Below are 13,654 nucleotides of genomic sequence, written 5' to 3' on the forward strand. Positions count from 1 at the left end.
AAAAGAAACATTTTGGGAGAGTGCAGGGATTTCGTAAAGCATGACTGATTATATTATTTTCATGCCACTAGCAACATGCAATCGCTTGGGCATGTATATATACATATGTACCTCCTCTACTTTCTTTTCCAATGTTTGTTATGTTTTCTTTTGTTTTTGCCATGTGATAGTTTGTTAGAAGCATTACAACACCAGCAAATAATATACGTTATTTTCTAGCTCTCTAATTCCGACTAACCGACGTCGAATTGTATTTTCTTCCTTCCATTGTCGGTTAAATAAAGTATCAATCAATTACATATACATTTCTTTACTACCTACAAGGAGCTAAACACAGAGGGGACAAACAAGGACAGACAAAGGGATTTGAGTAGATTGCATCGACCCCAGTGTGTAACTGGTACTTAATTTATCGACCCTGAAAGGATGAAAGACAAAGTCGACCTCGGCGGAATTTGAACTACGCATTTCGCCCGGCGTGCTAACGATTCTGCGAGCTCGCTGCCTTCAAATCAATTACATATAATCGAGTAAATTGCACATTTCGTCCCTGGCTTAGAACTGTGTTTTCCTTGCTCTAGTCTAACTTGTTCTTCCTTCAGTTAACCCAGCCTACTTATCTGTTGATTTTTGATTGTTCACTTTATCATTTCCTGTTGTTGGTGTAGGTTTCATCCTTTAGTATATATTCCAATTTCTCTCTATGTTAATTATCTTTTTTGTATTAAAGCCTTACTTGCAATTCATAATACTGCTACTAAGAAATATTTAAATCTCATTGAATAAACTCAAGTCATGACCTGAGGAATTACATTTATGATAGCATCCTATCAGTAACCTCGATGGAACTCGCACACTTTCTACTTAGTTTCTTTGTCTCTATATACATGTTCTATCAATATATCTCTCTATTTAACTTACTTGTCATGTTTCTCATGTTTTCTCTAACTTTCTACATTCAATTTATACACATGTGTCGATATCTCTTTCTATATTTCCAACAAATGTTTTAATTTTCCTAATATATTTTCAAATCTAGATAATCATACAGTCAACATATGTACTACGTATATAATGACGGTAAGATTTGTCTGCGCGTGGAAATGGAAATCCTAATATTAGCAAATTATATTTTGGAACAAAATATTTTTGACATTATTATCAAACATTTAATTTTGTATTAATAACTAATATCAAAATTTAGAATATCGCTATTATTCATATCAAAATGTCTGTACAGGCTTGGTTAGATTTCAGTTGCTTACCTGAACAAGTTCTTCAGCGATATAGCCAAATGAGCTCAATTATATCATGATTCTAATCAAAGCAATGGAATAAAAACGACTCTATGATATTTAGAGGGATAGTGTATGTCTTTGAAACGAGTAGATTAAAAAAGTACCTCATTACGTCCCTAACATAAGATAAATCCATAATGTGATATAGTCTCTTCTAATCCGTCCATCTAATTTGTCGAAGATCCTAAGGGTTTAATTTGTTGTCTATTAAATGCTCTCATAGTCGCATTCCTCCCTTTTGTTTGCTATACATTCGTATAACTATTTATATTGTATAGGGCATCATTATATTCAAAGAATTGAATTAGTTTGCTGTGCATCAAATTACCGAAAGCATATCATGAATAGTTTGGTTGTTATCTCTAATTTCCCAGCTTCCAATGAATATTTAATTTAATAGGATACAAGTGCAGTAATATGTTTGCAGTAAAACTTAATTTCTTGTCTTCCTTCTTTCGACCTTATATTTGGAAGAACCCATGAGTTTTCTTCATAAGATTCAGACATCTTACTATCCTCCCCTCTAGGTTGTCTTTTCATACAAATATAGTATCATTATGTACGCGTAAACTTCTCAACTAGTATGTTTATCTTCTCTGGTGACCATTTACTCGTGTATTATCAAGTTTGTGCAGAATTTGTCTTCATGAGTTTTGTAATATTACAGTTGTAGAATCTTTTCTCTTTCATGAAGAATCTCTTAGAAAGAATCCCGTATTGCTTTTTATTTATTTTAATTCTTTACTCTTTCTATTTCATTTAATCAGGAATCGATTATGCGGTTAGTAGTGAACCACTCAGTTGCCCAGTCCGCTTTTCATATTCGTTGCCATGCTCAAATATTTGAAGCTGTCAGCTAATATTTTAGTTCCGCCTTCCCACCACATCCACCATTGTGTATCGCCGAGGTGTAGTATAGAAAGCTACATAGCTAAACTAACAAGCCGATACACCATATTCAAGTGATGCTTCTGCCTGTGTCCTATTGTCAAGGGAAGCACATTTATTATTTATTCAGCGCATACTGCCACGTAAAATCCGAAATCCTTATTGGTTATCATCAAAGCATAATAAAATTAAGTTATATTTATCACTTAACTACGATATATATATATATATATATATATATATATATATATGTGTGTGTGTGTGTGTGGTGTGTGTGTGTGTGTGTGTATGTCACGCTAACGTTAAAAACAATTTTAGAATGTTGTGTTTCAGTCAAAACGCTGCAAATAACTGTCCAAAAAGAAATCAACCAAGATTCAACCAATTCAAAAACTAAACCGAAATACTAGGTTTCAAATTTATATGTACAGATATATGCTATCTCAAAATGTAATACACCACAACAGAGTTTCAAAGCTTAGTGATAGCACGCAAGGTGCATTTTAGGGAACAAAGCGTATATTATTAATTTGGAAATAAGACCAATTACATTACCAAAGTTGCACTGGAAAATCGAGGCTTCCTTAAAGGATTATAGGGTATTTTACTTCCGAATAATTTTAAACTACTCTAAATTTGAGCCAAGATATTATTTAAGCAGCATCCCATCAGATAAGCATCATTAACATATTCTATGTTGATTTAAATGTTTTTATTAAATCAACGACTTTTATAAATGAAATTTATAAACAATATATAAATCTTATAATATATATTTTACAAATTGACTATTGGGGTCTGTGGTGGTCGATTTTTATACTTAAATGTAACTCAGGATAAGTATATTTAATCCTTTGTTTGTGTATATGTAGTATATAAATATTATTTAAATATCACAGAAATAGTTAGAGTTCTTAATGGTATGTCAATTATATTGTATTCGAGTATAAAAGTAATTAATTTAAATTTATTTTGTAACTATGATTTATAAATTATATTTTGTGGTTTAGTAATAGTTTAGAATAAATTTAATATTTGTTATTAGATATAATATTTTAGGATATTGAGTTATACGAGGGGCGTTCAATAAGTAATGCCCCTGACCCACTTCCCATAGCAGTAGAGCAACGAAACTTGGCACAGTTATTAGTCTTTTTCTACATAGGAACCACCCAGAGTTACGCATTTCTCCCATCGTTTGATGCAGCTCTGGAGACCGATTTTGTAGGAGACCCCAGCTTGGTCTTCCAACCACGACGTGACTTCAGAAATCAAGGCTGCATCATCTGGGAAACGCTTTCCTTTCAAAAACAACTTCATGGCTGAGAAAAGGTGAAAATCAGAGGGTGCAAGGTCAGGAGAGTAGGGGGAAGGGGGGCACGCCTGTGCTTCTGATCTGGCGACACGCGAGTTGTGGACCGGAGCGTTGTCCTGCAGGAGGAGGATGCCTTTGCTGATCTTGTCCCGCCTCTTGATTTTGATAGCTTCTCTCAATTTCCTCAAAAGTGAAGCATAATAGGCTCCTGTAATTGTGGTACCCTTTGCCAGGAAATCTGTCATCACTACTCCGTCCTGGTCCCAGAAGACTGTGAGCATGACATTGCCAGCGGAGGGCTGCACCCTTGCCTTCTTTGGAGGAGGTGAGTCACGGTGCTTCCCCTGCATTGACTGGGCTTTGGTCTCTGGATCATAGTGATGGACCCAGATTTCATCCTGTGTAATCAGTCTTTTGAAAAATTTTGACTCATCTTCTTGGCACATCTCCAACTTCCTCCTCGAGCACTCGACGCGTTCTTGCTTCTGGAAAGGTGTGAGCAACCTGGGAATCCATCTGGAAGACACCTTTTGCATATGCAAATGGTCATGAATGATAGTTTCCACAGACCCGGTACTAATCTTGACCTCATGGGCTATTTGGCGAATTGTTATGCGTCGATCTTCCAAAATGGCAGCCTCAACTTGACGGACGACTTGCGACTTGGAACGAATCAAATTGAGCGGGCGTGTATGAAGTGTAAACCTAAAGGCAGAAACATAGGAGACGGACACAAGAGGTGTTGACGGTCGGCAGTCAGGCCAAGAAAGAAAGATCATGGCTGGCCGGGTACCGGTCACATGGAAGGAGGAGAGATGGGTACAGAGCAGCGGGAGTGAAAGATTAGAAAAGTATCAGAGACAAAGAAAAAGATATACATAAATCAGTTTAAATACGCTTAATATGTCAAATCACTCGGCATTAATTAAGATACCTCTGAAATTTCAATCTGAAATTCCTTGTAAGATATCAAACTGTTCACCTTGCATAACGTATGTGATTATATCGCAGTTTTCTAACCCGTCACACAAAGTGAAACCATTTATGTAAATATAAGGAATTTTCTCAGATATTATTAATCTAAGTCTACGCATATTTATACATTACTCCTTTGACTACAAAATTTCATCAATGATGACAGAAACGTTTTAATTTAATAGTTTGACTTGGCTACAGAAATGACAGGTAAATATTCAGTGTAAAATATATGCCACACAAAATGTGTTTATTATATGACTATATATTACTTTTAGTTCAATATCATTGAATATCGTTTTATCTTAACATTCATTTCAAAACCTTGCCAAGTGTTTATCTAACACAAAATGATACTGAAAGTCTATTTGTCTTATTTATAGCTCCCGTACACCCTCTTAATAACATAAATTATTAGGTTTCAGCTGACAGTTTGCAGTCGTCTCTTTCGTGTTATTTATGAATAATGTATATTACATACTTGATAATTCAGAATTTTTAAACGTGATGTGGTTATAGATTACAGAGATACATTATATAGGATGTATTTTATAGCTGCAGGGTCCAAATACCTATACGGATAAAGACAGCATTCCTTAATTATCGCTCCGAACGAAAACCCTGAGTGTATTTTATAAAGTATTCAGGTGATTCTGTCTCTTAGTTGTCTTTACCTCAGCTACTTTGATACACCTTGTACTATGAAATGCCTCTCCTCAGCCGATAACGGATTTAGAACATGACAAGTTTCAAAATTTTGTTAGCATAACATATCAAGGTCATGTATAAATATGTATTGTCTTTACTTACACTTGAAACATAAAAGATACATATCTACACCAGTGTTCTTGCACTTGCAAAATAACCAACTTAGCACGTGATATTACGCGATATTTTGCCATGTGTAAGAAAGTGAAGTCACGATCTCTTTTGCATATTGAAATCATTTTTACTATCTGAGATATTTTTCTGCGTATCACATCATCCCATTTTCAATACACATACAAATTAGATCATAGCTGTAGAACTAGATAGCTTATAAAAAAACCTATATGTGTGATCTAATTATGAAAAATATTTAGAAATAATGTAATACCTGAACACGAGTTTAAAAGTTGTAATATAATTTATTTCTCATAGTTTCAAGATTTCGTTTTCTCAGAAGAATTAATTTTTATCGATTGTTAAGTAACTGCGATACACATGAGAAGCATATTACGTATGATAATTCGATTACAGTCTAAATGTAGATTGAATATTTCATATTCCGCATCAGTTGATCATCTTGTATTAATTTTTCATTTCCGATTCACTGTGTGTGTATGCGTATATTTATACATACATACATACATAAATACATACATACATACATACATACATACATACATACATACTTACATACATACATATATACATACATACATACGTACGTATGTATGTATTTATGTTTATGAATATTTACGTATAGGTAAGTATACGTAAATATTTCTTTATAACTATATACGTGTGTGTATGTGTGTGTATGTGTGTGTGAATGTGTGTGTATATGTGTGTGTTTGCCTGTTTGTGTGCGTGTGTGTGCATGTGTGTGCATGTGTGCTTACAGCGGTGGGTGTTCGTACGTGACTCTAACTATACGTTTATATGAATACTCATAAGTCTTTTCTGGTATAGACTCATATCATTTCCTCTGCATTTTCTGAGTTCTCTTATTCGTCATGTTACCTCGGGAGTTTCGGTAACCAATTAAAAATTTCTCATATATATATTGTAAAAATATGATTTCATCGTGATTAAAAATCATCGATGCCTTGAACCTCAGTGCCGTAAATAATTTTACCTTTGTCCTGAATTTTCGACTAAAGTTTTAGATTTTATTAGTAATTAAATTATTAACTACATTGCCACAGTATGCATTAAAAAAAGGCGTATTGTTTAAATGCATTTCAGCTTGCGTTCAGTATACATTCTTATATGCTTGTAATCAGTTCTTAGAAATATTTGGGTACTTGTTCCACGACAAAAAATTAAACTGAACTGAAACAATCAAGGCATTTTCAAGTCTTCTTCCACTTGAGAGTCTGTAGCATTCGTGATTAGCTGTTTTTACTTTAGAGCGAACCAACATCCGACATGTAATTATTAAAAGAAATATTCCATATATTTCGTTTTGGGATTTGGTTTGCAATATTCTTTATATGAGTTCGTGTGTTGAAGCATATTCAGTTATATATATATATAATTCATATGTTAGATTTCAAATAATCCAAAAATGTGTGTAATATTCATTACATTAAGATATTGATAGATACATGTATGAACAAGAGATGAGTTGTGCTTGTTATGAAAGTAATGCGGCTTGTTGTTTAATGAGGTCCGGGTTTTTACATAGGATGTTACTTTGTGAGCTCAAACAAAAGTATATGCGCACATGTTACAGTACGTCATTATTCCAGGGATACTTTTTTCCTACATTTAGCTATTCATATATAACACACGGGTGTCTCTCTTTTGGTCATACAAAAGATATTGACATCTCTTCTTCACTATAATATGTCTTATATTTGTGTCATCTTACCAACATGCAGATGTCTTACACACACCTATGTAGACTCATATAAAAACATATGAAGAGTTGGTTGAGGTTTGTAATTTAGGAAAAATTTCGTTGTCATTTCTAAGAATTTGAGATACAAGTGTGAAACACTGGCAGTAGTTTAGAGCAAACGAATCACCTCAGTAATACATTTGATCTTTGTGCTATAAATTTGTTTTTGAATTTCTCTTTAGAGAATGAGCAAAATATAATGAAAATAAATAAATACATTTTAAAATTACGCATTTGAAAAATTTGTTCTTACGGCTAAATAAAATTGCAAACAGAACTGAAAGAAATCAAAGGAGAACAACGCGAGCGCTTACAATAAATTTCAGTGGGTGTTTTTGGAAACAATATTTGGTGAGAAAGAAAATTGAGTAAAGGAGAAGAAAGGGCAGATTTTTCTGTAGAAATTTAGAGAACGCAGCAAACGCCTAAAAGTGATATGAAAGAGTCTAGGGAATTGAAAACCGCAGTTATATACGAAACCATAAAATCTTCTCCGTTTTCAGAGAATGATGTGTGCGGTTTCGTTGGATCTTCACCTCTCTCTGTCCCTCTTTTTCCTTCCCACCCTCTCTCTGAATATATATATATATATATATATATATTTACGAACACACTCATGTGTGTGTAAGCATATGCGGGTGTACGTGTATATATATATACAGTTTCATTCACACATACGTACACATAATTGATATATGTAGATGTGTTTAGAGGCATATGCATATTTATGCTGTATTTGTACATATATTTAAATTTGTGAGAGTATGAGCGAGTGTGTACGTGTTGTACTGCTCTTTCTACCAATTCCAGTTACTCTAATTTAGCTCCAGCGGAAATTTAGTAAACGTAAGTTTATTTATACTTTTGCTGTAAAGGCATTTTGTGAGTGCTGTGTTTAGACAAAGTAAAAAAAAAAGGAAAAAGAAAAAATGATTTTGATACTGTGTATGAAATAATTAAAATAAAATTTTTAAAAATAATGATATTTCGCAATTTCAATATTTCCATTCAAAAATGTGTGCTTATGGCAAAAAATATTTGTGCACGTAAAACCAAAACAAACAAATCCACACGCAACCTATTTAAATTAACAATTTCGCAGAACCATATATTTCAGAATCGTTTAGAACATTTCGTGTGGGTTTAATTCCGAAAGGATTTAGAATACTTAATGATGGATTTATATCCAGAAGGAGAGTGAATACTGGAAGGGAAAATTTAAATTCGAAATATATAAGAGCTTTCTGGGTTTAAACCCCCTCGAAATCTAACATGAAGTGTTATTTGAAAAACAAAGTGGTGAATGGGAGGTAAATGGGAAATACATGGGGGGGGGGCATTGACGTTACACCGTCGATATCACTCGGTGATCTCTTCCATAAAATTAAACCCAAAGCTCATTCACAATCAGATCCCAAACACATATAGAGGACCCATGCCTACCAATATAAGATCCATACGTGAAATTATCCATTTGTACAAAAGCTAATAAACAAGCTCAAACGCAGAGAAGTTATCACTCATACATTCCGACACGCATGCATTTCCATGCGGGCAAATTTACGGTCCTTTTTCGGTTTTCAGTGCACCTGAAATGACTGGCCATTAACTTGTTTTTGATCTCCTCTATCTTCAAAATGGTTTCACCTGAAGCAACTTAGGCAAGTCCGAAATCCGTGCTATTAATCAGTTTTATACCCAATCGACACTTTCTATCTAAATATATCATATTGTGAAGATTTGAACCTTTAAACTTAATACAATATATGAAAGTAAATTCCTTTTAAGTATGCACAGCCATTCATCATAATCATTACGATGTACACACCCGACGCATATATGTATAAATAAATAAATAAACAAATATATATATATATATATATATATATACATGCACACACACGCACACTCAAATACACACATATATATTAATAATAATAATGGCACTACTACTACTACTACAACTACTTCTACTACCACTACTACTACTACTACTACTACTACTACTACTACTAATAATAATAATAATAATAATAATAATAATATAATAATAATAATAATAATAATAATAATAATAATAATAATAATATAATAATAATAATAATAATAATTACCCTGATGCAGTACCAGGCAGTGGCTCTCATAGCTTCTGATCTTAACTGATTGGAAGTGTTATCATGTACATTGTTTTGTCTTGGTATAAAAGATGGGCTACAGCAAATATTCTGCTCAATACGACAGATTTGCTTGTCAGTTGTTTGACCTTAACCAGTTGAGCATGTCCCTTAGTGGCTGACGATATGTGCATCTCTGATCACGATCAGAAGTAGTGGGGGAGCATCATAGCCATGTGTTGAGAGGGATTCTTTGGGGTTTGAATAATTCACCTCTGGAAACATGGGTGGTTCTTTCAACATCCTTAAACAACCCTTCTTCAGGGACCTTTTGAGCAGGATGGGCTACTCAACCCGAAGAAATTTCTAACTGGGCCCAACCTGCAAGGTCATGTGCTGTTTATCTTGATATGAAATCACCATGTCGTGCACATATGGTTGTGATGCATGTGCCTGGTGTACCCTTATCAGACGTGTAGTCATGATGGGTATATTGGGCTTCGTATATTTTACCCCAGTGTCACTTTGATGGCATGAATTGCTCTCTCACTCAATAATAATGATAATAATATGTATGTGTGTGTAGTGAGAAATATGTGTTTGAGTGCGCGTTTCTCTGCGAGCATGTATGTATATGAGTTGTGCATGAGTTTGTTCACACGTATGTGTGTAATAGTGCCCTCTATATAATATAAATAAATATTTAAAGTTGAAAAAAATTTACAGATTTTTCTCTTACGAGGTTTTCTCACGCTAACTACTTGATAATTTCTTATGAAGATTTTATTCTAATTTTAAAATTATATTTTTCACCGGAACAGTTCAATACTGAATTTTTGTTCCGAGTAAGCACGTTGTTACCGAAATGCAATTCGAAAAGCCCACCATTTACATAGATATGTAGGGATGTACAGTTATATATGCTGCGATGGACACTGCGGTTGCTCGTCTGGTATGTTGTTCTTGTTCATTCATATATATCTTGAGTTCGTTGCACTGAAGAACATAAAATGCATATACTGCATTCATTGCGAAATCGCAAGTGATATGTAACTAAATTCTGTTTTTAAATGACTCGCTTCGAAGATTGCATTCAGTACAATTTGTTTATTTTGGTAGTTTTGACTTTAAAAGTCCCTCCTAGCGTGCAGCATTTATGTGTAATAGTGTCCTCTATATAACATATATATATATATATATTATATATATATATATTATATATATATATATATATATATATATACTTGCAAATTGAGGCATGGCGTTCGATCATATAATAATATAAATAATATATATATATATATATGTATATATAAGCACATATATTTACCTCCCTACATATATATGTATATATACACGCATATATGGGTACAGGACGTCAAAAAACATGAACAAATTGAGAAACGAGAACAAAAAGAAAACACAAGCATGGAAAACGAAATTTTTCGAACAACGAAAGGAGCAAATAGAGAATCGAGACAAGCAACATAAAAAATATTCCCTTCATCAGTTGTCCCCTGTTTTATCTACCCCGCGTTACGAAGGTAGAGAGAAGACGTGACTTCGTTAAAACAGTTCATCCGCAAAGCAAATTACATGAAATTTGGAATTGTTTGCGGAGGGAAACAACACAATAAGAACAAAACAGTAGAAACAAACGGTGAGAACATCCATACGGTAATGAATAATATTTATATTTCGCTTGTCTTTTTATGTTGTAATGCTCGACTGCAGAAAAAAAATTATACTGGAGCTCATTTAGAGGAGAACATTATGCTGCAAGAACTCGTGTCAAATCGAATCCTCCAGTTCACAGATACGTTCTTTCTACCCAATCAGCAGATTGAGGCATATTATGATGTATCGAAACTAATGTCTCTTCTCCAAAGGAAACCATGTGAAATATATAATATATATATATATTAATTCATATATATTCACACACACACACACACACATGGTGATAGACGTTGGAGAGAGAATATTTAAATAAGACGTACTGCGTTGGTTTGCTGATAGGTTCCTAAGCTGGACAAGAGATTTTCATGGAGCGTGACAGGTTGAGGTTTATTTTTCAATATGGACACCATTTGTGGTTGACACACTTCTTCCATCGATGTTGGTGAAGAGTAGTTAATCCTGCTGGTAAAAACATATAATGAACAGCGGATATGACGTCTTTATCACTGCGATATTGGGTACCAACCGTTTTTTCAAGTTGGGAACAGATGATATTCAGAGGGAAAAAAAATCTGGAGGGTACGGAAACCGATAAACCAGTTTAAATCCAGAGTTACGCGCAGCAACTAAAGGCTCGAGTATTTGATTCTTGTCCTGCAGAAACAAGACCCCTTTTCTCAGCTTTCGCAAGCATTTGCTTTTGATAAACTGTCGTAACTACCTCGACGATTGACACAGTCCATTCTACTTCGAGCTTAGCCTTCTTTAGAGCAGGTGAGATATTTCCATTACAGGGATTGTCTCTATGCCACTAGATCAAAGTGATGAAGCAGACACTTATCTTGTGTTACGAAAAGTTCTACAAAACCAGCTGGATCTATCACAAATAATATCACATTTTCCTTTGATGTGATCAGCCTGGTGGCCTGAAGACGTGGAATCCACCAACCATCAACCATCGTCATGCAAATCTATTGTGTAGAATAATCTCAACTGTCCCATATGCTAGTAGCATTCGATATTTCGGTTATTCTGAATCGTTTCGTCGTCTATCAACATGTGGTAAAGACGATCAATGTTTTTTCTCTTGGGAGCAGTTGTAAGACCTACAAACCTTAGGCCACCTTCAAGACTCTCCCTCCCTCTCCTAAATTCAGCTGCACTTTTGCATGACAGATACATCTGAAGCTTGAACCTCTAATGTAGTCGCAAAGTGTTTTTGAGCCTAAAGCATTGCTTGAAGACACAAGGTACTATGTTAAAATCTACCACATTGTTGTCTTTCCACAACATGATATTATCCCTGGTGCATATTGAAATATTGCGTTTTTAAAATTATATTTATCTCTTAGTAGATTAGCACTACCTATATCAGAACTGTAAATTTAAAAATATGTGTGTGTTGTGCGTCGTGTGTGTATGTGTGTGGACTGATTTGCGAAATGTTTTTTAATGAAATCGTGTTTCATTCCATCAGTTAGTCAATTAACTTTCTGTCAATGTGTAAAATTATAAACTTACAAAGTTTTACGAACTTTTTTCTTCATCATAAGTATCTATATAAATGTTGAACACGGTTGACTGAATAGCTTATTTACACATTCTTGAAAATATTTCGTATTCAAACGTTTTTCTTCGTCCAATATATTTATCTCCTTGTGTGATTAAATTTCTTATAGATGGTGCGGAATCAAGTATAAAATAATGAAGTCTGCATTCGTGATTATCTTCGGAATATATTTCTTCAATTTTCCATTTTAATTCATGTTTGTAATGCTAAATTGGCAAATATAATTTGTTAATTAATATTACATTAATTTTAATTCTGTAATCGCCAATATTGAATAAAAACATATTAATATTGTCGTCAATTCACCAATGCACGACTCTGTCTTTTAATAACTTTAGTATTTCAGAAAGATAAAAATCTAAATAATGATAAAATAACATTGATACATTTCTACTTATTCCTTAAATCAAAATATTCCACATATATGGCACTAATAGAGCTGATGCTTCTCTTCAGCAACTACAAGTCGTAAGGTGAAGGACAAAACTTCAACAAGAAGGGATATATAGGTAAAATATTCTTCGAAGAGTGAAACTGGACAATGGTTTTGGATGGTGTTCGGGTATGTACAACATAATGTATACAGTGAAGACAGGAAGAACGTCTTTTCTTGAATCTAGTCTGCTCCACTAAAAATAAGGGGTTGACCGCTATACGAATCCTTTAGAGAAAAACAGAATAAAAATAGCATAAATGTGAGTTTATGACTTGCTAGCAAATAGTTTCAATGTAACTTTGATTGTTATCCTTTTTCTGCCTGACACACTTTCTTGAGAGCATCTGGGAAACTGTTACAACTTCCTAATTCCTGGATTTATATTACAAATCAATATTTCAACCGTATGTTTTGTCGCATGTAGAAAAGACAAAATAAACTGCAGGGTGCAGTTGACTCTGATTATACTCAGAATTAAAATACTCCGAATTTTAGCAATCATTCTGATGTTCTGTAAAGTACATAGGAGGAATAGGGAATTTAAATTGATCGATTATCTATTCCAACGTTTTTGGCGCTGCGCCAATGCTACATCAAAATGTAACTGGAGGTTTGCACTTAAACAAGGATATAAATTTGTTTGATATATGTTCAGGTATGGATATATGATATTTCTGAAAGTAAAAGCAATCCTTATATTTTGACAACATCAAAGAAATTTTAGCAGAGGAGAGGGCAAAGGAAAATTTAGTTCATGACATTTTTCAATT

This window comes from Octopus sinensis, linkage group LG1, assembly GCF_006345805.1.
Source record: "Octopus sinensis linkage group LG1, ASM634580v1, whole genome shotgun sequence".
NCBI classification, from domain to species: domain Eukaryota; kingdom Metazoa; phylum Mollusca; class Cephalopoda; order Octopoda; family Octopodidae; genus Octopus; species Octopus sinensis.